The following is an 8,562-nucleotide window of genomic DNA, read 5'->3' on the forward strand; positions in this document are numbered from 1 at the left end:
GGGGCACACATGATTGGCAGTGATGGAGTGCCATCTTGAGTACTACGGTTCAATTCCTACTGGCATAGCTCATGGTAAGAAAGCATTGCAGCAGCAGAATGCCAGGGCACAACGGTTCATTCATTAAGATGTACTACTGTTCTAAAGTGTTGCACGTCCTTGATTGTAGCGATGCTCTTTTGTTAGCGACATATCTTCACTCCGAAACGTATATGTATTTATTACTTTTGGGGAGGATACCCTGCCACAATGCCTTGTAACAACGTGATCTACTGTCGATTATTGCCTCATAAGTGCGTTGTGTTAATTGAGGTCTTGCGTTCGCTAGCTCTGGTCTGAAAGTATTGCTGGATTTTTAAATTTTCGTCCTACTCTGCATGTGTGCATTTACCACCAAGGTGAACACTCGCGAAAGAAAAAGCGCATCGAGGTTTTACACAATGAACCCCTAATTAACTTTGAAACTGCGAATGGATTAAACAGTTCGAAGTCAGCTGTGAGCAAAAATTTGCAGAAGCTGGTGGTCGAAGGAAATATGGGAAATTTTCAAGAATTTGGCCCCCAAGCATTACTTCACCGCGAGAGGACAGAATAATTCGTCGGCTAAGCTGGAAAAAGAAGAGTGCAGTTTCAGTTGAACTGGCAAAAGCATGGCAAGAGGCAATGGAGTTGATTTCAGCACATCAGTTGTTAGGAAAAGACTCTGAATAATGAGAATGAAGCCTATAGTTGCCAAGAAGTAGCCACGGGACAAACTGTACATGAAATGGACAAAAGAGCAGTGGAGAATTGTGGATTTCTCAGATGAAAGCCGGTTTTCCACGCTAAACTCGTCAGGTGTGAGTCCAGTGATATTGGTCCTGAACTGTCTTGTGCGAACCATGAAATATACTGCATCAGCAATGGTGTGGAATGCAAGGTGTTGGAAGGTTGTGCTTTGTTTAGGGACAATGAACAGTGATCGAATGCAGTTTGATTCGGTGCCGTCTGATTTTCATTGCAAATGATGCCCAGTGGATTTTCCAACAAGATCTCGCTCCATGCCACACATAAGAGAAGTTGAGTTTTGGTTATTTTATCTTTGTAATACAATTTTCAAGGTTACAGTTGTTACATATCATCCAAATCTTCCATTTCAGTTTCGCTCTGTCATAACTGGGTATCAGGGAACTTCTATGGTTGGGAAACTCTCCGACCTTAATTCAATTGCGAATTCGTGGCACCTGTTTGGGCAACATTCTCAGGAGAAGCAGCCTGCAACAACACATTAGCTGTTGGAGGGTATTGTGAAAGTGTGGCTCCACGAAATTAACATCAGTACCATTTGAAACCTATCGACTCTAAGACTGACAAGAGCGAATGTGAGTTCTGCAAAACAAGAAGATCATTTAAAACAAGAGTGCTCTAAAATGCACTTAAGATACAAAACATTTCACACTAAGACGAAATTAAATGAATTTGATTAAAATATTTAATGTTTAACAATGACATCAGTGAGATGGAACATCATTGTACAGGTATTACCTTGCATTAAAATTTTGTAAACTATCTTGTCCTTTATTATAATGTTCCTTATCACTTGTAGACTGTCTTTCTTTAATAAATATTTCAATTATCAAAGACAAAGTTTTTAGAAGTTCTGTACCAAAATTTTGAACGTTCTGTAGGGATGTGCAATACTTTTAGAATAGTAGTGTAGCAGTGGCTGCCACCAGAATAGTCTTTCTACCCCAGTAGGAAAATTAGCTTGATTCACTGTTAATTCCTTGCCATGCAATCGCTGCTTAACTTACCACACCACATTTTGTGTCTGTAAGTATGATAGGATTACATCACGTCCTGACTGATATTCTTATTCACCTCTACATCTAGCAAACCTATAATAGTGATTTTAAGTGTGAACTACCATACATTAATTAAGATGAGACTCTGACTAATACATGCAAACTCCAACATTATTTAAACAATAAATTCTGCGTATTGTAATTTATGACTTTCCTTTCATAGCTAGAGTTAGAGAGGCTTCAAAGAGACCCCCACTCAGTATACAGTGCTTAGGACCCCTTACTCTACATTATGTTATCCAAAATTTGTTGCATAATCTTATTTATTGGCACTGCACACTGAGGAGAGATCTATTACTGGAATAAGACATGTCAGATAGGGCAGAAGAATTGCAACTATTGTCGAATTTCTACACCCACAGGGGAGACCTCACAAGGTTTCTGATAAGGACTTTCAGGGTCAGGTTAGACACTTCTACTAGTTGAAGGTCACACTCCCAATTTCCCGCTCCCCCTCGCCGCACCGCCATGGGCCATCACTGGCAGTTGATCAAGACAAGAAGTCTGAAACCCTTCCCCTCCTTAACTTTTATAACTGAAGCACTTCAGTGAGCTGCTTCATTTGAGCTCTGTGTACAATAGCAATACGACCATCAAGTATGCTAGGTGATAGGATGTTGATATTTATTACAAATAATAAAGTAAATATTACAATTACCTGAATTTCGACATTTTGATGTTTAGGGCGAGGATCGTTATTATTATTATTATTATTATGTAAGTTTTGTCATTGGATGTATATAGAATATAAGTAAATGGGTATTTTTAAAAATAAATTACATTTAATATTATTACAAATATACAAATTTCGTCATTCGAGACACAAATCACCCTCAGAGGCAGACATGCAACTACTCGCAATTCTCTTTTCTTTCCACATATTTATCATTATCTGTTTTTTGCAGTTTTTCACAATTTAACTATATTAAATGTATTTTTACACATTTTTATCATTTTATGTATTATTCCATAACTTTGTAAACATTCCAACAACGCCAGTTTCAGCTCACTGGTCTTGACACGATGTCAATAACACTGTAGCTCACATCGCATCATGTCCACGTCATGATGCTCTCAGCTATTCACAGTGCGGCATGTGCTCAGAAGCATCTGAACAATCGGAATTAGACCACTTCTAAGCCATTCATACAGTACAAATGTGTGTGTGTGTGTGTGTGTGTGTGTGTGTGTGTGTGTAGTCATAATGAATATGTTAAAAAGAACATATTTCAGAACTGGTAGAAATAATGATCTCATGACATATTCCACAAAACTAATTATGCCGGTGTAATTTCTGTAAGCACTGAAGTTTTACTGACTTCCAATCAAAGATACTGTATGCATAAAGAATACCACAATGCTATAAATAAAGCTTGGATTTCAAGGAACTTGCCAGATAAGTAGAGACTGAATGCAGTAAGTGAGCTGCCTGCAGGATATGCAGCACTTCGAGTATAGATGCATAGAATCTGGCAATTTCTGCCACCACTATCGACACCGCAAATGAGCGCAACGCACATACACTGTGCCCATACTCCTCTCCAGTAATACTAGATAAATTTGCATTACGTATGTGTGTAAACACCTGACGCATCTGACTTGGTTGCTGGCGAAAAAAAGACACTCCTACTATATCAAGCATAGATCGAGCCAATGTTAACAACTTCAAATCTGTTTTAAAATACAGACACCTATTTGTTCGCTTTTGTTATTTGAGAAAAATTGCGTAAGCAGCGTCAATCTTGGTCAGCCATATCTCCCAAACAGAATAAAAAGTTGTATAACCCACCACAACATGATTTACATTAGTGAATTATTAGTGTGCGTGGGGTACTGCTAGAAGACTTGTAAATAATTACGAAAAAAAAATCTGTGTAGGAGTCCTGGCAGTGCTTCTGTGTCGAATGATAAGGTTAGTCTGAAGTTTCCTTCAACATGGGCAGGAGCGGTGCAGTGTTATGAAACTGCTGTACTCCCTACACATAAGCATACTGGGAAAAATTTAATAAAAAATACAGTCCTGCAAGCACACTGGCAGCGTCCCCAGTTTGAATAAAAAGAAATGTGACACGAAATAAGCTTTTGCAGTATTATTGTGTGTACTGTCACCATAAGACTCATCAACAGATACAAAAAAAAAAATTCAAAGTATAAACAAGTCGCCACTATCAAAACGAGATTGAGCATTAGCTACAGTGCAGGCAAAATTAACTATTTGTATGTACGAAGTCATACACTCAAAGAGGTCACAGTACCTCTGTCCTTATAGAATAAAATACAACCTTAGACACTTGCAGGGTTTACATGACATGTGTCAATAAGCAGAGATGTATTACAGTTATACCGATTCTCCAAAGATCCACACGGTATTGAATAAGGAGCACTGAAATAATAGCTACATACTAACTGGGCTGCAGCTGGTGCTGCCTGCCCCAGCCACTGTCGCTAATGCTGCCTGCACTGACTCTGCCAGCACAAGTGTCCAGGTAGCACATGGGAAACGGCAAGTACAATGCTGTTTCTCAAGTCATTGAAACATCTAGATTTGGGAAAGAAGCAGCGAAGCTTCAATGCGTGAACACCAGTTGGCAGTACCTGCCAGAAAACATCCTATGCAAAACTAATAAATGGGAGAACCATCAACTTGAGTTTCGCTATGCCTGATAGTCACCATCTCAGAACACTTACACCTGCCATCACTGGATAAAGACAACCATCCAACAGCGTACACACTTACTGAGATAACACGCTGTGTGGTGGCGTCTGTGTGAGTGAGGCTGCCTGCTGTTGAGAGGAGGCATGCCAGTCTTTCACTTTAAGAACACTGCCAGTCAAATTAATATATTTTTATCGTGATATCAGTGTTCCGCAGTACTACATTTGGTGTGTGGTTTATGACTTTTTCACATGAGTACATCTTGGGCAGAATGTTCTAATAACTACATGCGTAATCTGTAGAGAACTTGTACCCGAGGAGCCACAGAGGAGTTGATGGAGAACAGGGAGGGAGAGAGAAATGGGGGGCTGTAAATTCTGAGTGTACCGAGAATGATGTGTGAGTGATTCTTTGAAGCAGCACTCAATGGATTGTACCTGCACGGGAACTTCTGCCATAGCACTTCCCTCCTTCCACTTAGAGTTCAGACAGGAGGCCGACAGTCGCAAAATATTTTGTCTGAGCCAGGCAACACTCCATTACGAAGGTGGCTAATTGGCGAAAAGTGAGTGAAGGGTGTTATTTAAGAGAGACTGCTGTAAGCTGAGCCTTTGTGCTAATGGTGGGAAGGTCATAAAGTTTAGTGCAGTATCATATTAGAAGATGGGGCGATATGGACAGAGTGGCTGGTGTAGGTGTTTAGTGGATGCAAGACGGTAACACACCCGATGCCAGAAAGCCGTCAGGTTCTTTTAGTGAGCAGCAAAAACATATATATTTCATCGGCATGACTGTCTGGGAAGCTTAACAGCCTTCTTTCAGATTTTTGAAATGGCTGGTCTGGAAAGATTAGATCCCTCTGTAAATGAGGGACTGTGGTCCCATCCAGGCAGATGTTTTTTGCCTCAACATGGCAATGCTTACCGTGGGAATATCACCTTCCTAGTCGAAAATCTCCTTTTATCAGACAAGAAAGATTTGGAGTCGCTGATTGGTGCATCTCAGGATATGCAAATTGGAGACATGCTCTCCCAGCGAGGGAACCCGGTGTTGTGTATGGATTGGCTACCAGACCTAGGGAACAGCCAAGAAGAGAGATTCAAAGAGGGTAGTTTGATTGGTTTGTGCAATGTGGGGCGGCATTGTGTTGTGATCGTAGCGATTCTTTGTCTTCATCTTCTGGTCCTCCTCTGGTGGTGAACTTCAGGTCTCACCCTTGTGGGTGAGACTTGTGTTCTGTATCTTGTTGTGGACTAAGAGCCAGTGGCAGTTTCCAACTGTACTGTTTGAAAATTGCACATCATCGAGGACATATCACGTGTCATGTGGATGATCTTATTCGTCCTGAGTTGGCTGTCTGACGTTTGACAATTTTAGCATGCACGGTCGAGCCCGAGTTAAACTGGTGAACGGGTGCTCCTCACACTGAAACCTGTCGGGATTTGGGAGCCCTGATAGGGAAGTTTCCCACATTCTCATAATCAGGATGGCAGACTGTATAATTTTCAAATTCTGTACGCGTCAGACCATTACAGCTGCCTTAGCACGCTGCTCCTCGACCAGAGCGCGCATTTTCTGCTGCCACCTGAACCAAGGCGAAAGTTAAAACTACTGCTGCACTGCCGTAGGGTTGTTAAATGATATTCACAGTTCCCTGTTCTCTGTGAACCGTAGTTTGTGGTGTACCTGGTCGTACTTCCATTTGAATAGAGTTGGGCTTCACAGTGGACTCATTTAATCAAAGTCAGATTGTGTTGTACGAGGGATTAATTCAGGAGAGAATTTGTATAGCTTCCACCCCAATGTGTGCTATGCTACTCAAACACTATCCCTTTTCTGATTTGTGTTTGTCATTTTTTGTGTAATATTTTACAGCTCCTTGTAGTTATAAAAGATAAAACTTGTCGTCATATTGTAAATTTAAATACACCACTGTTCTCATTCATACTCCCTCAGCTATTTTCTGTTTTTGTTTGTTGTGGGCACACCAGCAACTTAAGATTCAATATTATTAAATTAACTGAGTTCTGAAACTGACCATAGACATGCGTAACAAAAGTGCCACGAGTAGTAGAGTTTCCCCACAGAACAAATATTTACTAACCCGATTGTGCTAAGAAAAAACTTCCTGCGACATTACTGCTGACTAATATACAGTAAGTTATGTCGTATTGTCACCCTCACCATCCTGATGGGATCATTTAATATGCATTTCGTTCACGTATGCAGTGGTAAACTACAATCACTGCACCACAAGATCGGTTCACACACTATTTTCATGATAGATGAACATGACGATCTAAATAAAACTGAGCGGTTTTTTTGCTGCTGGCAGCACTTCATAGGAGTAAATATTTCGTTGATAGTGAAAATGTTGTAACACATTCATTACTAACTTAGTGGAAGAGTTTCCCAAAAGCAATAACTGAATGCTAGTACTGTTACCATAGTTTTTAGCAAAATGTGAATATTTAGTTAACTCAAATTGAACAGCGCCCTTTTCGTGAAAATACTATTGAGGACTGACATTCGTACCCAACATATATATCACGTAACATAAGAGATATTACACTCCATACAGAGGCGCACAATTACTCACTTTTAACAGTCAATCCATTTTTTTCGAGTGGCATAATGTGGCCCCCATCAGACACGATGCAATGGGTTTGGAGAATATGTGTGCTTTGCAAATGTGGGGATAGCTGTCGTAATCGTGCGACAGCTTATAAGCATACAACAACTTAGAGTTTGAATAAACGTTAAATGACACAAATTGGCTAATATGAGTCAAGTTCAGCTCCTGACACTGCCAACAGGGGGAGTCTGTGGGATATTATTAAATCTTCTAAAATGATAAATGTGGCACTTCGTTTGAAAGAGTTCATAATCGTTGCATTTGGTGATTTCCTATTATCAGTGTGTTGTTCAGATTGACTACTTTAGGTATATTTATATTTGCCAGTAAGACAGTCAGGCTTCTAGAGATTTAGACCTGTTCTTTCCATTATCAAATGTAAGGTCATTACATTTTTCCACATTCTTAACACTGGCTGAAAACCTCTGAGGAACTTTGGCAATGCATACTGATTTTGAAAAAGATTTACTTGTGGTGAATATACAGTCACTCACTTGTACAATATGGAATATCACCTAGATGTAGTTCAAAGTAGAACTGTTGGTACCGCCATTTGATAGCTTGCTTAGTGGATTTCCACATTAAAAAATTAAATCTATAGACACACAGGGCATAGTTTTATAACCAATTACAGTTCCTTATTATCTGGAAAGTTTCTATGTCCACACAAGTCAACGGTATTTTTTTTTAAAATCTCCCCATCAGCCTGTCATTGTATTTTCTCATGTGTAGGACAAACAGCGGAATGCATTTTAGCATAGCAATATAATCAGAATGCTTTTTGCTGATCGTGATTATTTGTACCAGAAGCAAAAATCTTCAGGTAAAAGTCATGATGACTTCTCAATACGACTGGACCTGCAATCCAAAAGTTCACTACATTATGTGTGCTGCAATTTGGACACCACAGATCCATGGGGTAGGGTGTGGCTATAGCGACGACAGGTAACGTGCATATATTTTGTTTGTATGCATAACATTATTCCTCACACAAAAAAGTCATTCTTACTCGTCTTTATGGAGTTCAAAATGGTTGAAATGGCTCTGAGCACTATGGGACTTAACTTTTGAGGTCATCAGTCCCGTAGAACTTAGAACTACTTAAACCTAACTAACCTAAGGACATCACAAACATCCATGCCCGAGGCAGGATTCGAACCTGCGACCGTAGCGGTCACGCGGTTCCTGACTGTAGCACCTAGAACCGCTCGGCCACTCCGGCCGGCGTTTATGGAGTAATCATCTCCAATTTCTATAAAAAATGCTAGGTGTCACTCTGAAGTGAACAGCACAACAAACCACAACAACTGGATGGAAAAATATGATAATGTTCTTCTAGCATGGAATGTTGTCATAATGTATGGATGAATTTAATATCAATTTAAGTAGAACTAAAATTTATATTTTTATAAAGTTATACATAAAAT

The sequence above is a fragment of the Schistocerca gregaria genome, chromosome 6, assembly GCF_023897955.1.
Source record: "Schistocerca gregaria isolate iqSchGreg1 chromosome 6, iqSchGreg1.2, whole genome shotgun sequence".
In the NCBI taxonomy this organism is placed as follows: Eukaryota; Metazoa; Arthropoda; class Insecta; order Orthoptera; family Acrididae; genus Schistocerca; species Schistocerca gregaria.